Here is a 20,708-nt window from a genome sequence, read left to right on the forward strand (position 1 = left end):
TGTGCCTGTAATTTTCCTTAAATTTGCCTCGCTGCGCTCCACTCCTTCCCTGAAAGTTTCGGGTGGATTCATCAAGCGGGGGCCGAGAAAAAAGGGGGGTCCCTAAACGTGTTTTCCCCATGTTAATTTCCATAGGGACATTCTGACAAGGCTACAGGTCGAACGGCTGAACGGAATTACACCAAACTTGGCAAAGTGGTAGAGCCTGGTATGGAGCAGTGCCTTTTGTATGTTTGGTGTAAATCCGTCCAGTAGATTTTGAGAAAATTGAATGTGAAAATGAGTCCAATGCCATTTTGCATTGGACCTTTAGACACAGCTACAGCCCGAACGGCTGAATGGAATTACTGCAAACTTGGCAAAATTGTAAAGACTGATATGTAATACTTTATTTTGTATATTTGGTAAAAATCCCTCCAGTAATTGTTGAGTAAATCGATTGTTTTTTCAAATTATATATCTATATGCGGCACAAGGTGCGCGCACTGGCGTGCTCCGTCCGTGCACCTGCGCGGACCTTAGCGTGCGCGCGCGGAATTCTGATTGGCTGTTGGACGTCTGTCAACATTCCAGTCAGTCGAAATGAGGAAGTGTTGTCCGCCATCTTGTTTTTGTGGCAGATGATAATGGTTGTAAACAGAAGTGTAATAGTTGACAACGAGGCAGGGTAGAGATTCCTGAGTCCCCTAGGTTTTGTCATGGTGTCTGTAAAGGACCCCGAAGGTTGAATTTTTTTTTTAAAAATCACGAGGTCCGCGCACCGTGCGCGGATCGCGGCTCAAAAAGACAAAAAAGAAATACAATAAAATAACAAGTTTCAGTGTTTAGATGTTGGTTGAGTGCAACATTGAGTGATGACTCTTTCACCTTTGGGTTTAGGTAGGTGTTTTGTGGAGAGTTAGTATAGTAATTGGTAGAGAGCATTGGGGGTAAGCATGGGCGGATCTAGCGGATCTCGCGTACGTGAAATTGCGGATTTACGGATTCGCAATCCGCGAAGATACGCGAACTCTCGCGGATTTGCGGATTTTCCTGTTTTTTGTGTTGGCGAGCGTTCGCGCCGATTTTGGGACAATTTCGCAATTGCGAACTTACTTTTCGGCACGCAACGGCCGCGACTATGTTGTTTCTATGTCTGGTTTATCATCACAGGTTCACAGCACCCTCTGTTTCACCACTGCCACCCTCTGGGACACCCATGCCGCCCTCTGGTACATCCTCACTGCCACCCATTAGGTTTGTTTATCACTGTAGTTTATGGGGGGTGAAAAAAGCAAGCACACCTCCCCTACTTCAACTGCCATGAATTAATTGGGGGTTGATTAATGTGTCAGTTATTTAGAAAGTTCCAGTCTGGCTGGCACCTGCTTCCTTCCTTATCTATAATTTGCTTTCTGTTGCAGTGAAATTTTTTTTCACAGGACCTTTATGGTCTACTTGTAGCTATTCTATGAGCCTGCTGTTTGGGTCATAGCAGGGTCATAGAATAGTTGCAAACTCTGGAGGGGCCCCTCAGGAAGCACTACAGTGAATGTTACAAATGTTAAGTTTGAACTTTTGCACCTGCTCATTGCTTTCAGTTTAGCAAAAATCGTTTTTTCTGCAATTTCGCGCGTTTTTTGGGGCGCGAATCCGTGCGAGATCGATTTCGGGAGCCGCGAATGCTTGCGAATACACTTATTTTTTTTTGCGACGTGTATGTTCGCGTGCTTTTGCGCGTGTTCGCGAGGCGCTTGTAGCTATACGTTTGCCAAGTTACCCTAGCGGTCGTACACGGGCGTGGCCATCTTGTTTGCGTGACGTAATTCATTTCCGGCCGCTATGTGTAATCTCGCAAACTGTGCTGCTCGCTAGTACAAATCCGCGCGTGCTCGCGAGGAAAATCTCACGCGAACTTACCCACGCGGTCGTGAACGGGCGCGGCCATCTTGTTTCTCATTCATTGCTATGGTTCTGGGCATGCTTTCTGTATCCTCTCTGAATCTCTGCCATCCTTTGCTTGTTTGAAGTTTATTTAATCTATTTTACTTATTATCTATCCCTCTATTTTTCTAGCTGTATATTTTTGTGTTTTCTGCTACTTTTAGTTACTTTTAAACTACTTTTTTAAACTCTTTTCTTTTCTTCTTCACTATTCTATTTCTTCTTTATCATTTAAGTTTATTTCTGCCCAGACCATGGTAAAGGGAGCCGGGAAGCACCCTGAGAAGGGGAAGGGTCCCGCACCCCGTGCCCGGCTCCCGTGCGGGCGTTTGAGGGGGGAGCAAGTGGTGCCGCGGGAGATCTTCAGCGCGGAGGAAGTGGCGGCACTCATCTTCCACGTCCAGCGCCGCCTCCCCAAGACGATCCTGGGAGGCGGCAAGATCGCAACTGGCTATGGCATCCGGGAGCGCCGGAAGCGGTGGGAGAAGGTGTGCCGGGCCATGTATAAGCTCTCTGGGGTCCGGCGCACATATAACCAGGCCACCCACCGCTGGACCGATGTCATGGACCGGGAACGGGACTTGCTGGACGCGCTCGGCGTAGAGGTCCCTGGGCTTGGTGAGTAGTAGTAGCTATTCATCACTACTCTGTTTTATCCGGCTCTGTTATTTGCAAATCTTTGTTCTTTACCAAGAGCAATAATGCTGCCGATTACATTGTAGGTAAATTATATTTGAAAATCTTCTATGCATTTCAGGTGCACTGCTCTCCTTCTCAGTAGCCTTGCTTGCTACTATGCTTATTTGTTTTGTACATTGTGTTCATTTCATTGGCCTGAGAAATTATGTATGAGTGTAGTGTAAAGATAAGAACTGCGTAATGCTAGACACTAAGGGTCATATTTTCAATTACCGGCGCATCCCTGCAAAGTAGCAGGGATGCGGCAGTAATTGTGTGCCATGCCACCACCACCCATTGGCCCAAAACGTCACAGAAGCCTTACGCATCTGTGCCGTAAAGGCGGCGCATTGCTGGAGTTGCGTGCCAACGATGGCGCAGTTCCAGCAATGCTCTGGGGTACCCTATCTCCCCAATGCTGCATCAAGCCGTACGTTGGCTTCAAGCGCGCAGGGTTTGACTCATGCATCATTGTCTTAAAAGTGACTGATTGACATCTTGTAGATTTCCCTCAGCCACTTTTAGGATTCGTCCCTGCGCAGGTACGCCCTCCCTTGCGCCGGAACGCCCCTTGATGGCGCAGGGCTTTACAACGTGATGCATCGCCCATAATTTCTTTTTTTTTAATATATAGGCCGCACCAACACCATGGCGAGTCTTTTGTTCTGCCGCTGCGTCACAAAAGTCACGCAACAATGGAGAAAAATGAGCCGCAAGGGACTTCTAAATCAGCCCCAACAGACTGAAGTCCACTCCTTCCTTTAGACACATAGCTATAAGAAGAAATAGTGGTGGTGGTGGGTGGATTGATAGTTTGAGTATTCACTGATCTGCAAGCAGGATGGACTTTGTCTGTCACTTTGCGTGCTGCGGACTGCTGCCTGCAGTGCCAGGCCTAGGCAAACCTCTTTAGTAGTCTGTTTATTGAGTTACATAGGAACTTTCTAAGTCAACGGTCCGCAAATCAGGCAATACGAATAACGTAGTATACCACATGAGATAGATCCCGTGGAATAGTTGTCTATCTATTTGCTATTTCTCCAAAAAATGTTGTTATTGTTCTTTTGAAATGGTTGATTTGGTTGACAAATCTCATCCATGTTTTCTGGTCTTTTCTTTCTTTCATGTTGTACATCAGCTCCCCCCAAGGGCAAGAGGACACAGGAGGAGGAGGGTGCTGTTCAGGATGCAGGCCGGGATCGGGCAGGCGAGGGCTCCTTTGCTGGCCCCAGTAAGTTTTAATTGTAATAAAGAGTACCTATTTTTTCCTAGCGTTCCTCATTCGATTTTTTCTAAATCGTCTTTGATCTTCTTGTAGACTGGATATAAATTCTTATCCTGGCTCTAATATGACTCCCTGTGGTATTACTAGATTATTCTTATTAGTCTGTCTGTGTAGCTAACTAAAATTGGACATTTGGCAATTCCATTGGACTCCCATTCTATTCAGCAATAGCTCTATGCACTGTCTCCTTACTGACTAGATAGTGTGGCAGAGTCATTCAGCTCCCGAAGTCACCGATTATTGATCCCCAATGATCTCTAGATTATCGTACGCAGGACAAGAGAGTACGGAGTCACAGCACAGTCAAGAAGTGTCAGAGGCACTACTCATGCTTGCAAAAATTCCAAAACCTTTAGCTCATCCACTCTAGTCTGGAGGACCAAAAACCACAGAGTCTATTTAAGTTTAAAAGCTTTATTAAAAGTAAACACATTTATTAAAATCTACTTTGTCATAAAACTATTTCACTGAAAACGGAAAAGTGGTTAGTGCTGACGATTAATTGGACACATTTCTTGTGGTCGAGCCGAGCTCTCACCTGGTTTGAACTTGATCCTGGTCGTGTTCTTAGGAGTCAAGCTTCTGTCTGTTAGGAGAAAAAGTGGTGCGTGTTAAAAATAAAAAGCAAGCATTCATCAGTTGTGCATAAAAGTGCAGCAAGACAACAGCCTTCCCTGGAAAAAGGGACATTTTTACTTTAGAGTAGACAGTCACAAATTATTACATTGTATTCTGTTTTTTTAACATTTCTCCTAGACCAAATATTATATAGTAGTGAGTGGTGTATTCTAACATTCTTAAATGTACTTTGTAGGTGTAACATCTGGTGACGGGGCCAGCGCGGAGGTGGCGGTGTTGGGCGAGGACTCGGAGGACTCTGGGGAGGAGGCGGTGCAAGAGCCGGCGGACGGTCCTGTGGGGGTTCAAACGGTGGTGGCGGAAACAGATAAGCTATATATTCCTTACTTATTGAGATTGAAGACTGCATAGTGTGCTTTCTGCACGGGTGTATTACAAATCAACCAGGTAGTAGCCTCCTCGAAATGTACTTCGACTTAGCTGTGAAGTTTTTGGTGAGAAGAATCCCAATAAGTTCTTAGACGAACGTGATGGATGGGATGAACGAAAAGCGAAAGAAGGGTGTAAGTAAGTGGGACGCGAAATTGTATGATGGCTGGCAAAGAAGAACGATATGTGTTTGCTTGGCCCCCGAGGTGGCTGGGAAGGAAAGAATATGGTATGGTGCATGGCTGGGTCAATGATGAAGCAAGGATGGGTGGAAGGACAGCAGCCTGGGTGGGTGAAACAGAAACTGTATGTGTGCGTATACTTTGAATGAATGGATGCCTGGAGCATGGTATTCTCTGACTCTTAGATAGCACATGTGTATCTAGAGAGAGTAGATGGTCGCTGGATGAACTAAGTGTTACCTTGAAGAGCATGTACCACCGCACCCGCACGTCCGTTCCAGTGCAGGGAAGGCAAGGAAAAGAAATTGTAAATGTGTCCAATACTACCATGAATAGTAGCAGTACTTTGTATTGCGACTGCAATCACAGCATATATCTGGTTATTACGGTGGACACTCCGTACCTCTCTTAATAACTTTAGTTTACTTGTAGTACGTCATTCATGTGTGGGTGTATCACTGTTCACTCAATATTAAGCAAAGCACCTAAAGTCATCCCATATGTCATCAAATACGTCCCATGTGAAGTGATAGATAATCAAATTAGTTAGCTTCTTCATTTTCCTTTTCTAGTACTCATTTGCACTGTAGGGTGAAAGGTAAATTAATTAAGCAGTAGCCCTTGTAACAGAGTATTCTCAGTGCCACCCGTAATAGAAAAGTAATAGCTTCACCACCTGCATGTACTGGACCGGTACAGTAACGCAAGTCTGTCTCACTCATCATGGTGTGCAACTGTTTTTCTCGGGTGCAAGTTCACTGTGCTGTCAATGTCATTCTGCCGGCTTGCATAAGATAACGTACCAATTTTCCTAAACAAGAGAGAAGAAGAAGAATAAGACTGGTGTACTGTCATAGTCGACTGTAATGGAAGTCCATAGTGGTCGTAGAATTTGTTCATTAAACTACCACTAATGTTAGAGCAAGGATGCAGAAGTGGGAGGTTACATAGATACTGTCCTCAATAGTTATGTACTGTGCTTTCAATTTGCTACTTGTACTGTGACCCAACTTTCGGCTCAATCACTTTGTGTTATTAATGCTAAGGAGCATTGGTTACAGACTATGTCTTTCTTTCTTCATATAGTTGCTCCTTCCAAATCAACATCACGGAGGGAGCAGGCTAGAATGGCCCGGCAACTGAGGCTGGATGCCACTGTCGCCGAATATCGGCGGCTGGTGGCCCTGGAGGAGGAGGAGGACACGCAGTCGACCGGTGCAACAACAACATCCTCGACTGGGACCGCTGCATCCTCCTCCGTGACCCCACGGGACGCCAGCATGCGCAGTGCTCCAGCGGGACCGAGCCGGGCTAACAAAGCCAACCGCCACCGCCAAGCAACAGAAACACCAGCTGCCCCCCACAGGAGCTGCAAGGCACGCCAACGCCGCCTAGGAGTCCGAATGTCCTACCTGGAGCAGGAGGTCCAGAACTATAAGAACTTGGTGAAGGGCCTCCGCTCCGAGCTTGCCACCCTCCGCAAGGAGTATGATGCCCATGCCGCAAAATGCACCAGTACCCTCCAGTAGTGGAGTGTCCCTTCCCCTTTTTTTATAGACTTTTGGGGGGTGGGATTTGGGAGTTGGGATCGTTTTGGGACGTTTCAAAGACAATCGTTGGGGTTAGGGTGGGTCTTGAGGGAGATTATTTTGTTAGGGATACATAAATATACATTTTTAAACTTTATCTGACCATACCTGTTTTTTACTGCTTTTCAGTCTGGTGGGTGGGGGACGGGGGTGTAACAGTAACTTTGTTTTCCTGAACAGTCGTAGGACTTTAGTAGTACAACCGTCAATCTCTCGTCTACTCCTAAATAATACTCCATTATACTACCTCCCACCAAACGCTTATCTTACCTGTAATTTGTGTTACAAATTAGGGCTAGGCCCAGGGCTGGCTGCACGTGAAATGGGGATTAACGTTGGCAATCCTGGGCGGGTGAAATTTCCTCATTGCGGTGGTACTAGTGGTGTGACACAGTGGCAGTTGCATGCCTATGGAAAAAAAGAAAACGAAACCTGGTTTGTCCTTACTGTAGCATTACAACGGTTACGGTACGATCGAGAATATAGCAGGTGACAGTACACTAGAACAGTGCCATAATGTAGCCTAACAAATGGTAAAGTATTTGCTTGCAAGTATAACTAGTACTTGCGTTGAATTTATTTGACATTGGCTCCTACTACTAGAAGATATAGTACTGAAGCTGAGTAAGTCTAGAAGATATCCTCGTATTCCTTCACCAGCCTGTTGCTATGACCTTATCCTCCCCAGCAAGTGTGTGGAATTATTGATGTCATTTTAGTCAGACATCAAGCAAAACAACACAGCCCGGGGGAAGAGGGTTAGGGTTTGGAAAATGGATGGGAATGGGGGTTTCTTTTTGGGTAGGTTTTGTTGAGAAAAAAAAAAAAAAAAGCACAGCATGGACAAACAATAATTGAAGATAAAGAGAATTTTTGGGTACAAACTAAGGCTAAGCACATGCAGTCACACTCATAGAATAAAACAATGGATACTGTATCTGTATTGCGTATGTTGTTGGAGTTGTCCTGTTGAATTTGGTAAGTAAGTTGCATGCAGCAAACAATTCCTCTTATTGGCGGCACTCCTCCATTCCAGCTGACGCTTCGTCCATCAATGTTGGTGACCACTGACAGAAGACACCCTGTCCACTGCCTGCCTGGCGGATGTTGACTGAAACCCGGCCTGTAATTATTGAACGGAAAACAGGAAGTGCTATTACAATACCACTGATAAATAAATAAAAGGTATGTACGCTGTGTGGTTCAAAAAGTGACACTTTGATTTCCCTAATAGACAGTACAATATTTTTGAAATTGCGTGCTCTGTCTGAGTCACCTTTTTAAGGATAAATAAGTATGGCCAAAATATTATAGCGGATCTTTCCCCTCAAGGTAGGTGTACTGTAAACTGTGTTTTAGAACAAAATTTGACCTTCCCAGCAATGCTCCCACCAAGACCCTTACTAAAGCCAGTCGCAAAAATGTAGAAGAACCCCAATCAGATCTCCAAAAACGATGCCTAGCAGAAAAATGGTGACAAAACGTACTTTGAAAGTAACAGTAGGCCCAAATACAGACCGTGGATTGTATTCAAACCACTTGCAAGCAAGCAAAAGTATCCATAGCCAGCATCGCTCCAACAGTGCTCTAAAACACCAGAACTGCGTTGCAATAGAACCCCCCGAAACACATGCAATCCTGCTGCTAGGGCTAACCCTAACGAACCCTAACTTACAAAAAGTGCCAAAACTGGTGTTTCCTTATGGATTTTGTCCAAAACACTTCTATCCGGTATTAGACCTTCCCAGGAATGCCCCAGGCAAGACCCGCCAACCCACCCGGAAAAAACCACCCGACAACACCCCCAAACAGCGAAAAAGCTAAATCTCATACTTACAATATCTCTCGGCCTTCGGTCCAAACGCGGCGCTGTGCAGCTAGGTCATCATTCATCATCAATCATCATAACTCCTGTTTTCCAGCACGGATTTCCTGAAAAGCAAATGCAATCAAGATTAGATTGTCGCAGCAGTGCTTCGACAGAGACCCCGGCCGCAACCCACCCACGAACAGCAGGAAGCCCCCCAAAACGCTACATTGAGCAAGATGACAGAAGAAATAGCAAAAAAAAGGCTGTTCCTTAAGGATTTTGTCCAAAACACTTCTATCCGGTATTAGACCTTCCCAGGAATGCCCCAGGCAAGACCCGCCAACCCACCCGGAAAAAACCACCCGACAACACCCCCAAACAGCGAAAAAGCTAAATCTCATACTTACAATATCTCTCGGCCTTCGGTCCAAACGCGGCGCTGTGCAGCTAGGTCATCATTCATCATCAATCATCATAACTCCTGTTTTCCAGCACGGATTCCCTGAAAAGCAAATGCAATCAAGATTAGATTGTCGCAGCAGTGCTTCGACAGAGACCCCGGCCGCAACCCACCCACGAACAGCAGGAAGCCCCCCAAAACGCTACATTGAGCAAGATGACAGAAGAAATAGCAAAAAAAAGGCTGTTCCTTAAGGATTTTGTCCAAAACACTTCTATCCGGTATTAGACCTTCCCAGAACTGCCCCAGGCAAGACCCGCCAACCCACCCGGAAAAAACCACCCGACAACACCCCCAAACAGCGAAAAAGCTAAATCTCATACTTACAATATCTCTCGGCCTTCGGTCCAAACGCGGCGCTGTGCAGCTAGGTCATCATCATCAATCATCATAACTCCTGTTTTCCACCACGGATTTCCTGAAAAGCAAATGCAATCAAGATTAGACTGTCGCAGCAGTGCTCCCAGACACCAAAAATCACCCACAAACACCCGGAACCCCACCAAAGAGCACCCCAAAGGCAAGCAAGTCAGCAAAAACGGCAAGAAATTTCCACCTCATATTTGGTCCAAAACACTTTTGTCCATTATTAGAGCTTCCCAGCAATGGGCCCAAATCCGTCAACTCACCCGCAAAGAAGTACAACACCCCCACAAGTGCTGAGTCTTTCTTCATTGGGCGTAATCCAGCACTCTGCTTTGAGGGAAATCGCAGTCTGGAGGAGGAGGATAGAGGAGCATGTTCTTCAGAACTTGTGAACCTGAGGAATGTAGACTGCGGCACCTTCAAATCAATAAGCAAACAAGTGAAGACAGTTCTGCTGATGGTCTTGTTTTTGGGATTAGGTGATTAAAGTTTGAATTAAATTAACTGTGCAAAACAAAGAAAGAGAGACAAACAGGAATACAAGTGAATAAGGACGAAAAAGAATGTTATTGATTCATTGTCTCATTTTCAGGCCTCGGTGTCAGGGAATAAGAAGAAGATTTCGTCATCATACTCTGCGAATTCAGGCAGGATGAGGTCAGTGCCACCGAACAGAGAACAAATCCCCTCATCTACGTTGCCGTCCTCCTCGTCTTCATGCGGCGTGCTTTCTCGTACTTTGTAATCTGGTGGTATGAGGTGCTGATTCATCTTGATCATTGTCAGCCGCTCCACATTTTTGGGCGAGAGGCGACTCCGTTTGGGAGTTACAATGCCACCAGCAGCACTGAAAACACGTTCTGAAGACACACTTGCGAGTGGGCAAGACAAATAGTTTATAGCCAGGTTGGAGAGCTGTGGCCACAATTGTTTTTTGCCATGCCAATACTGCAATGGCTCATCATTAAGAAAGACCTCTGTTGAGTCATTCAGATAGTCCTGCACCATCGACTCAAGGTCATCAACGGTTCCTCCACTTTGCTTACTTTTTGCTGTGCCTGTGACATTTTTTCGAGAACCATACCCAAGCAAACTTAGCCAATCCTCCACAGCAGCCACTGTTAGTGTTGTGTGTGGTGCAGATGATCCACTTGCCGGTGTCTTTAACGGCTGAGAGGTCACTTGTGCCCCAGCCACAGGTGCAGAAGTGGATTCTTGTGACTGGGGATGGCCTGCTGATGCTGATGCTGATGTACTGCCTTCTCCTTCAATAACCTGCCGTTCTTTTTCAAACCTCTTGGCTGACCAGGCTAGCCAATGTTTGTAATTTTGAACATCTTCATCAGCAAAAGGAAAGAATGCTTCGCCTGCCAGCGCCTTTTTGTAGCGTGGATCCAGAAAAGCAGCACAAATGTAATGCTGTTCTGACTTGATCTTTTGAAGACGTTCATCACCACGTAGGCGCTCTAATAATTTCTCAGGCAAAATAAAATGGTCTTTTTTTTGTACATCTTTTTCAAACTCAGAAGACACCGCCATCAGTTTGTGCTCCAGCATGCACAACAATGGGATAGCTTTTCCCAAATTACAGTCCTCCTGGCTGACTGCACGCGTGAAGAACTCAAAAGGACGAAGCATGTCTGTCAGGCTATTAACTATGTCCCATTGCGCCGCACTCATCCGCAGGTCCTCCTTCTGAGATGTACCCTCTGTGAAGAAATAGTGATCGAGTACCGTATACTGCTCATACAGACGCTCAAGCATGTAGAAGGTTGAGTTCCAACGTGTTGCCACCTCCTGGATGAGTGCTTTCACTGGTATTTGACTTTGAAGTAGCAGCCTCCTCAGATGCTTCCGGGCCTTAAAAGAATGGCTGAAATGGTTGCACATTTTGCGGCAGGTGGCCATTACCGCGTACGCTGCACTGTCTCTATCACTCAAGAATTTTTGAACTACCAGGTTGATACAGTGCGCCAAACATGGCACTCTGAAATAGCCACCCTGCGACACGGCCTTAAATACATTGGCGCCATTATCCGTGGAAACATAACCAATCTTGCGTTTTTTGGGGGATAGCATTTTCAAGACCTTTTTGTCAAACTCTTCCAAAATGTTTTCTGCTGTGTGACTTTTCTCCAAGCCAAACATGGCTAGTGTTGCATGTTTCCGAGCAGCTTTGAAAACTTTGTCCGGGTCAACACCTGCGTTTAGCTTTGCTTTAACACCTGAAAAAGAGACCCAGTGTGCAGTGATGCACATGTAATCAGCGCCTGCGCCACTGGTCCACATGTCTGTTGTCAGATGTATTGTGTGAACAGCACTCTTCTGCAAAGCTGCCCCAATCGCCTCCAGCACATCTTCATGTAGTGCTGGAACCGCAACTCTGGCAAAATAGAACCGGCTAGGAACCTTCCATTTAGGGCAGAGCGTTGCCACTAATTCTAGAAAACCTACCGCTTCTACAAAAGAAAAAGGGAGAAGGTCCACAGCTAGCATTTTAGCCAGCTTAGTGTTATACAGACGCGTCAGTGGGTGGTTGCGTTCATATGGCACGTCTGAAGTAAGCATTGTTCTAATGTTGCCCTGGACCAAGCATTTACGGGCTGATAATGACTTCGTTGACCCAATTTTGCTCGCTGGTGAACTTTTGTGCGTTGGTGTCTCACTCGCTCCAACACTCTTAGTGTGCCTCACATTGGGTGTGCTGCTGACAGGGGTACTGGGTGTAAGGGAAGTGTTTGACACGTCTTCTTCCTCCTCGTCATCATCAGATGAAACATCAACGTTTCCTTGAATTCGGCCTTTCTTGATCGCATCTAGGTGCGCAAACCATTTGACAGTGTGCTGTCTCCTAAGATGACCTCTCTGGCCTCCGGTACCATAGTTGGTACCTGGCTTACCATGACTAACTGCAACCTTACAAAGGGTACAAATGGCAAACTTTGGATTTTTTTGACAAACAGGAAAGAAGTCCCAAACTGGGGACTTCAAGTGTCTGTGGGACCTGGAGGAGGCGGCGATAGTGGTGGTGGTGGTCATGAAGCTAATGCCAGATGAAGTGGAGGATCTGGATTGCCCAACTTTTGTACGTTGTGCACTTTCACCGCCACTAATTAAGGTCGAGGTGGATGGAGGTCTCTTCTTGCCAGAAAGAAATATGGAAGCGGGACGAGTTGGTGTACTACTTAACTCCAATGATTGTGGTGTTTCCACTGCCTCCTCATCGACAACATCATCATCATCATCACGCTCAGCAGCTCTTCGGGCTAGGGTCAAAATGTCTGTTTGCTGCATGCCCGCTGGGGCTGCAGTGACCTTTATGATGACTGGGTCGTCGTTGGCAGAGTCTTCATCAGCAGCAGTATCCGCCACTTCTTGTTGAGCCTCATCACACTCCATAACTCTGAGACTTTGGACGAGCTTCCTTTTACGCTTAACTACCTTTGTCGGATCATGGTGTGCCTCACTCTCAGACGGCTGTGGTGCTGGTTCCCAAGTTTGATCCGTATCATCAGAAGGAGGTGTGCTTGAAGAAGATGTAGACACCACCCTTGATCTCTTCCTTGCTAGGGGTGTGGAAGACAATGAAGGATCATCAGGAGGAGTGGCTTCCTCAAATGATACCTCGCCTTGATTGTCGATTTCCTGATGTGCCCCTACTTCGGGAGGAACAACTATTGTGGGCACTTGTGACCCTCCATGCACCTCTGCTTGCGCATCTCCTTGCGCTGCCTCTCCTTCCACATGTACTTGGGCTTGTACTTGCACATGTGATTGTTGTTGTGGCTGTGGTTGTTCAACACTCGTCAGATGAGCTACAACAACCTGTGTTGATTGAGGGACATTGCTGCTGCTTTCTTGCGATGAGCCAACATCACTGGTCGATGGTGATTGAAGAACTATACTGGCTGCCTCTGCAGCACTCAAGGCCTTGGACTTAAGTTGGCCTGGTGGTGGTGGTGGCACTGAGCCCAATGGAGCGGGGGTGCTGCTGCCAGCTTGGTCCCCAGCAGATCCCGCTGCTGCTGCAGGCATACTTTTTTTTTTACTCCCAAAAAAAGGGGCGGGCGGCACACCAGTGTCCTTGGTAACTTGCTTCTTCTGCTCCTTACTGGCACCTTTCTTGCTAGAGGAGCTACGGGTTACTTTTTTTGGGGCCATCTTCTTCAGAGCAGGTCAGCAGGCAGCAGTTGCACGAGTTGCAGAGGGTTCTGTGTCCAGACGTGACGTCGCGTGACGTTATGCTGCACACACACACCGCTGCAGGACTTCTTCCTGGCACTGGTGGTTCTCTTGAGTCTTCTTGTGCACCTAAAAGCAATGGAAGACAGAGGAACATCAGTTCAGTTATACACCCCAAAAAATCGACAAAACACAGAAAAATGAGCACAATCCCATGCCATCCATGATGTTTACATTGAAGACACCCCACAGAAAGACTAGGGACATGCAAGTATGCAACACTCACTACCCCTGGGCATAATGGATGAAAAGTAGGCACAATAAGTGCAAGCCTCAGACACTGCCTCTCTTCAAAATGGCCCCTTACACCCCAAGCACATGTTGCCTGTACCAGCCAGCACTCAAGATGGCCACCACCACCACCCACATGGCCAGTCCACATCAACAGTACACCCCCAAAAACAGAAAAACAGCCAGAAATCACCACAATCCAATGCCATCCATGATGTTTACATTAAAGAGAGTGAGACCACACCACAGGCACACTCAGTCCATGCACCACCACCCCTGGGCAAAAGGCCACACCAGCAGCCCCCAAAAAACGACAAAAAACAATAAAATAAGCACAATCCCAGCCCATCTATGGCCTCAATTATGTTTAAATTCAAGAAGACACCCCACAGAAAGACTAGGCCCATGCAACACTCACCACCCCTGGGCAAAGGGCCCCACCAGCAGGCCCAAAAAAACGACCAAAAACAATAAAATCAGCACAAGCCCAGCCCATCCATGGCCTCAATGGTGTTTAAATTCAAGAAGACACCCCTCAGAAAGACTAGGCCCATGCAACACTCACCACCCCTGGGCAAAGGGCCCCACCAGCAGGCCCTAAAAAACGACAAAAAACAATAAAAACAGCACAATCCCAGCCCATCCATGGCCTCAATGGTGTTTAAATTCAAGAAGACACCCCTCAGAAACACTAGGCCCATGCAACACTCACTACCCCTGGGCATAATGGATGAAAAGTAGGCAAAATAAGTGCATGCCTCAGACACTGCCTCTCTTCAAAATGGCCCCTTACACCCCAAGCACATGTTGCCTGTACCAGCCAGCACTCAAGATGGCCACCACCACCACCCACATGGCCAGTCCACATCAACAGTACACCCCCAAAAAACAGAAAAACAGCCAGAAATCACCACAATCCAATGCCATCCATGATGTTTACATTAAAGAGAGTGAGACCACACCACAGGCACACTCAGTCCATGCACCACCACCCCTGGGCAAAAGGCCACACCAGCAGCCCCCAAAAACGACAAAAAACAATAAAATAAGCACAATCCCAGCCCATCCATGGCCTCAATTATGTTTAAATTCAAGAAGACACCCCACAGAAAGACTAGGCCCATGCAACACTCACCACCCCTGGGCAAAGGGCCCCACCAGCAGGCCCAAAAAAACGACCAAAAACAATAAAATCAGCACAAGCCCAGCCCATCCATGGCCTCAATGGTGTTTAAATTCAAGAAGACACCCCTCAGAAAGACTAGGCCCATGCAACACTCACCTCACCACCACCCCTGGGCAAAGGGCCCCACCAGCAGACCCAAAAAAACGACAGAAAACAATAAAATCAGCACAATCCCAGCCCATCCATGGCCTCAATGGTGTTTAAATTCAAGAAGACACCCCTCAGAAACACTAGGCCCATGCAACACTGGTGGTTCTCTTGAGTCTTCTTGTGCACCTAAAAGCAATGGAAGACAGAGGAACATCAGTTCAGTTATACACCCCAAAAAATCGACAAAACACAGAAAAATGAGCACAATCCCATGCCATCCATGATGTTTACATTGAAGACACCCCACAGAAAGACTAGGGACATGCAAGTATGCAACACTCACTACCCCTGGGCATAATGGATAAAAAGTAGGCAAAATTAGTGCAAGCCTCAGACACTGCCTCTCTTCAAAATGGCCCCTTACACCCCAAGCACATGTTGCCTGTACCAGCCAGCACTCAAGATGGCCACCACCACCACCCACATGGCCAGTCCACATCAACAGTACACCCCCAAAAACAGAAAAACAGCCAGAAATCACCACAATCCAATGCCATCCATGATGTTTACATTAAAGAGAGTGAGACCACACCACAGGCACACTCAGTCCATGCACCACCACCCCTGGGAAAAAGGCCACACCAGCAGCCCCCAAAAAACGACAAAAAACAATAAAATAAGCACAATCCCAGCCCATCCATGGCCTCAATTATGTTTAAATTCAAGAAGACACCCCACAGAAAGACTAGGCCCATGCAACACTCACCACCCCTGGGCAAAGGGCCCCACCAGCAGGCCCAAAAAAACGACCAAAAACAATAAAATCAGCACAAGCCCAGCCCATCCATGGCCTCAATGGTGTTTAAATTCAAGAAGACACCCCTCAGAAAGACTAGGCCCATGCAACACTCACCACCCCTGGGCAAAGGGCCCCACCAGCAGGCCCTAAAAAACGACAAAAAACAATAAAAACAGCACAATCCCAGCCCATCCATGGCCTCAATGGTGTTTAAATTCAAGAAGACACCCCTCAGAAACACTAGGCCCATGCAACACTCACTACCCCTGGGCATAATGGATGAAAAGTAGGCAAAATAAGTGCATGCCTCAGACACTGCCTCTCTTCAAAATGGCCCCTTACACCCCAAGCACATGTTGCCTGTACCAGCCAGCACTCAAGATGGCCACCACCACCACCCACATGGCCAGTCCACATCAACAGTACACCCCCAAAAAACAGAAAAACAGCCAGAAATCACCACAATCCAATGCCATCCATGATGTTTACATTAAAGAGAGTGAGACCACACCACAGGCACACTCAGTCCATGCACCACCACCCCTGGGCAAAAGGCCACACCAGCAGCCCCCAAAAACGACAAAAAACAATAAAATAAGCACAATCCCAGCCCATCCATGGCCTCAATTATGTTTAAATTCAAGAAGACACCCCACAGAAAGACTAGGCCCATGCAACACTCACCACCCCTGGGCAAAGGGCCCCACCAGCAGGCCCCAAAAAATGACAAAAAACAATAAAATCAGCACAATCCCAGCCCATCCATGGCCTCAATGGTGTTTAAATTCAAGAAGACACCCCTCAGAAACACTAGGCCCATGCAACACTCACTACCCCTGGGCATAATGGATGAAAAGTAGGCAAAATAAGTACAGGCCTCAGACACTGCCTCTCCTCAAAATGGCCCCTTACACCCCAAGCACATGTTGCTGCCTGTACCAGCCAGCACTCAAGATGGCCACCACCACCACCCACATGGCCAGTCCACATGAACAGTACACCCCCAAAAAACAGAAAAACAGCCAGAAATCACCACAATCCAATGCCATCCATGATGTTTACATTAAAGAGAGTGAGACCACACCACAGGCACACTCAGTCCATGCACCACCACCCCTGGGCAAAAGGCCACACCAGCAGCCCCCAAAAAACGACAAAAAACAATAAAATAAGCACAATCCCAGCCCATCCATGGCCTCAATTATGTTTAAATTCAAGAAGACACCCCACAGAAAGACTAGGCCCATGCAACACTCACCACCCCTGGGCAAAGGGCCCCACCAGCAGGCCCAAAAAAACGACCAAAAACAATAAAATCAGCACAAGCCCAGCCCATCCATGGCCTCAATGGTGTTTAAATTCAAGAAGACACCCCTCAGAAAGACTAGGCCCATGCAACACTCACCTCACCACCACCCCTGGGCAAAGGGCCCCACCAGCAGGCCCAAAAAAACGACAGAAAACAATAAAATCAGCACAATCCCAGCCCATCCATGGCCTCAATGGTGTTTAAATTCAAGAAGACACCCCTCAGAAACACTAGGCCCATGCAACACTCACTACCCCTGGGCATAATGGATGAAAAGTAGGCAAAATAAGTGCAGGCCTCAGACACTGCCTCTCCTCAAAATGGCCCCTTACACCCCAAGCACATGTTGCTGCCTGTACCAGCCAGCACTCAAGATGGCCACCACCACCACCCACATGGCCAGTCCACATCAACAGTACACCCCCAAAAAACAGAAAAACAGCCAGAAATCACCACAATCCAATGCCATCCATGATGTTTACATTAAAGAGAGTGAGACCACACTACAGGCACACTCAGTCCATGCACCACTACCCCTGGGCAAAGGGCCCCACCAGCAGCCCCAAAAAACGACAAAAAACAATAAAATAAGCACAATCCCAGCCCATCCATGGCCTCAATTATGTTTAAATTCAAGAAGACACCCCACAGAAAGACTAGGCCCATGCAACACTCACCACCCCTGGGCAAAGGGCCACACCAGCAGGCCCAAAAAAACGACAAAAATCAGCACAATCCCAGCCCATCCATGGCCTCAATGGTGTTTAAATTGAACAAAACAGTTGTATCATGCACCCCTAACCAACCTTGGTCCTACTGGATACTGTGGCTACCCACAATATAATTTATTTAATGTTCTGAAAAAGTTCCAAAATTGTACTTGCAGCAACTGTAATGCCCCAAACAAACTTACTTGTGAAAGTTGATTTCTAATCCAAAAGTGATCCAAAGACAGTCAAAAAGGCCTCAAATCCAAATATCCAGCAGCACCCACAAAAAGTAATCCTTCCAGCTCCAGATCCAAATGAAAGTGACCAGGAGATGGACAAAGCACTGGGAGGAGCCTGCTGGACAGGAACAGGAAGTTGGAGACTGTGGGGCACTTCCTTCCTCCCCCCCTCCAAAAATGGACTCCTTGCAAAAAAAAAAGGCCATGCAAATGTCAACCTGAGGAGTGATTCTGATAAAAATCATAATTTTCTGAAGGTTTATCCTGTTTGCTGGTGATTTTCTTGTGCAGAATTGCAAAAGCTCTATTTCGCGAGTGCGAGATTGTTCCTTTCTGCCGCAACTACGTGTTCGCAATTGCGAACTCTCGCGAGGTGTGCTGTGCAAGGTGGCAAGCCGCGATTACGTATTCGCGGGCGCCAAACTCCCGCGGGATCACGCAGCAAGATCCAAAATGGCGCGGCACTCGCAAAGAAAAACAACTCGGCAAACGCTAAATGACGGAAAGTGAACGCCGTGCACCACGCCGCGCGCCGCAACCAAGCAAAAAATCCGCCGCGAGCGGATTCACGGATTTTCGACTAATTCGCGAGAGTTCGCGGATTGCGAATTTGCCGAAAATCCGAAAAATCCGCGAGCGGAGCGGATTTTACGCCCATGCTTAATTGGGGGTAGGTTGAAGATTATGTGAGTTTGAATGTGTTGATAACTTGAACCAATTAAAATGTTTCTTTGGTTTTGATTTTGTGTGTGATGAAATGTGATTGGCTGGGTATTTGAATATGTATGAAAAATGAGAGGGAAACACAGCCATTTTGAGATTTTAGTGTTTGAGGTATACTTCTGAGGTGTGAGATTGAGACAGAATTTACTGTACAACAGTTTTCTAGAAGGTGAGTTGTTAATTTGTAAGGAGAACTCTGTTGTTCACTTTAAGTTAATAGGAAAAATGTTTTCTGTTAGTTATTTAATCTTTTTCTGTTATACTTATGGATTGAGTAGGGCAACATCAGATGCAGTGCTTGATATTTCTAATTCTTGCTTGATACTATACATTGTCCAGGGAAACACGGCCATTTTGTGACTATAGTGTCTGAGGTACTTTTGTGTGGACATTTTGGTGTTCAATTTCTGGTGTGAGATTTACACAGTAGTAACTCTTTTTATAGAATTTAATAGTTTTTCTCTGCCCTATCTCACTCTTACCCTGCAACATCTCACTGTCTTTTTCTTTCTTTTAATAGTACACTTACATCAATAATTGGTTGAAAATGAAGAGTCATTTGACATCGTTATAGAAATTTTTGTGACTATTATTGAGGATGTTCCTGTTGATGAGAGTAATCCTGAAGGAGAGCTTTATGATGGAGGAGATGACATGGACGATTTCTATGATGAATCCTTGGATTCAGATTTAATGGAAGCTTTGGAGTTCATTGAGTTTGAGGATTCTTTTTGGGAGATTTGTAATATTGACATTGCTGATGATGTAATCTTGGACAATCAAACCCAACAATAAATTTTAATTTAGTAAATAAATATTGTATGAGAATTTATACTTAACTAAATGTAATTTATGAGGTAGTAGCAAACTGATAATTTTTTGTGTTACATAGTAAGTTTATTCATAAATACTTCCGTTCTTCCCCAAAATTTTCTTAAATGTGTATTTGACATCTCTTCTTCATGTCCTGCATCCTTTCTCTCACTGTCTGTCTCTGATGCAGAAGATTGCAACATAAGTAAGTTTAAAGAACAGCAAGTGTGTCTCACCAGAGCAGGAAATCAAGCACTAAGCGCTGTTTCTCTTTATTTTAATAGTACACTAACATAAAATGATTAATGAAAATGAGGAGCCTACCAACATCTTCTTTGAAATAACAGCAACGTTTACTGAGGCAACTTATTCTGAGGTGTATATTGATCCTAAGGATGAAACAAATCAAGAAGAACATGAAGCAGATACCATGGCAGATTTATTTGATGAACACTAGAATGTGTAGACGTTGTCGAGTTTGACAAATCATTTTCAGACACTTTGATGGATGATGATGAAATTTCTGATGAAGAAATCCTACAAGTTCTTTTAGATTTTGAAAATTCTAATAAATACATTTTAATTTAGTAAATAAAAAATTGTTTTGAAAATTATACTTATTTCAATGTAGTTTATGAGGTAGTAGCAAAGTGATACAATTTCGTGTTCTTCATGTCCTGTATCCTTTCTGTCACTGACTGTCTCTGATGCACTAGTTTACAACCTAAGTAAGTATATAGAACAGCAAGTGTGTTTCACCAGAGTAGGAACTCATGATCCCCTACGCCAATTCTGACCACAAATTGAGAAAGGAAGGAATCATGTGAACAAATCTGTTTCTGCTTTCCTGAAAGACTATAGTATGGACTAAGCATGGGCGGATTTAGCGAATCTGGCGTACGCGAACTTGCGTATTTACGGATTCGCAATCCGCAAAATCCGCGAACTCTCGCGAATTTGCGGATTTTTGTGGTTTTTTGTGTTTGCAAGGGTTCGCGAGGATTTGTGTGCCAGTTCGCAATTGCGAACTTACTTGTCGGCTCGCAACGGCCGCGACTATATTGT

This window comes from Lissotriton helveticus, chromosome 4_1, assembly GCF_964261635.1.
Source record: "Lissotriton helveticus chromosome 4_1, aLisHel1.1, whole genome shotgun sequence".
NCBI classification, from domain to species: Eukaryota; Metazoa; Chordata; class Amphibia; order Caudata; family Salamandridae; genus Lissotriton; species Lissotriton helveticus.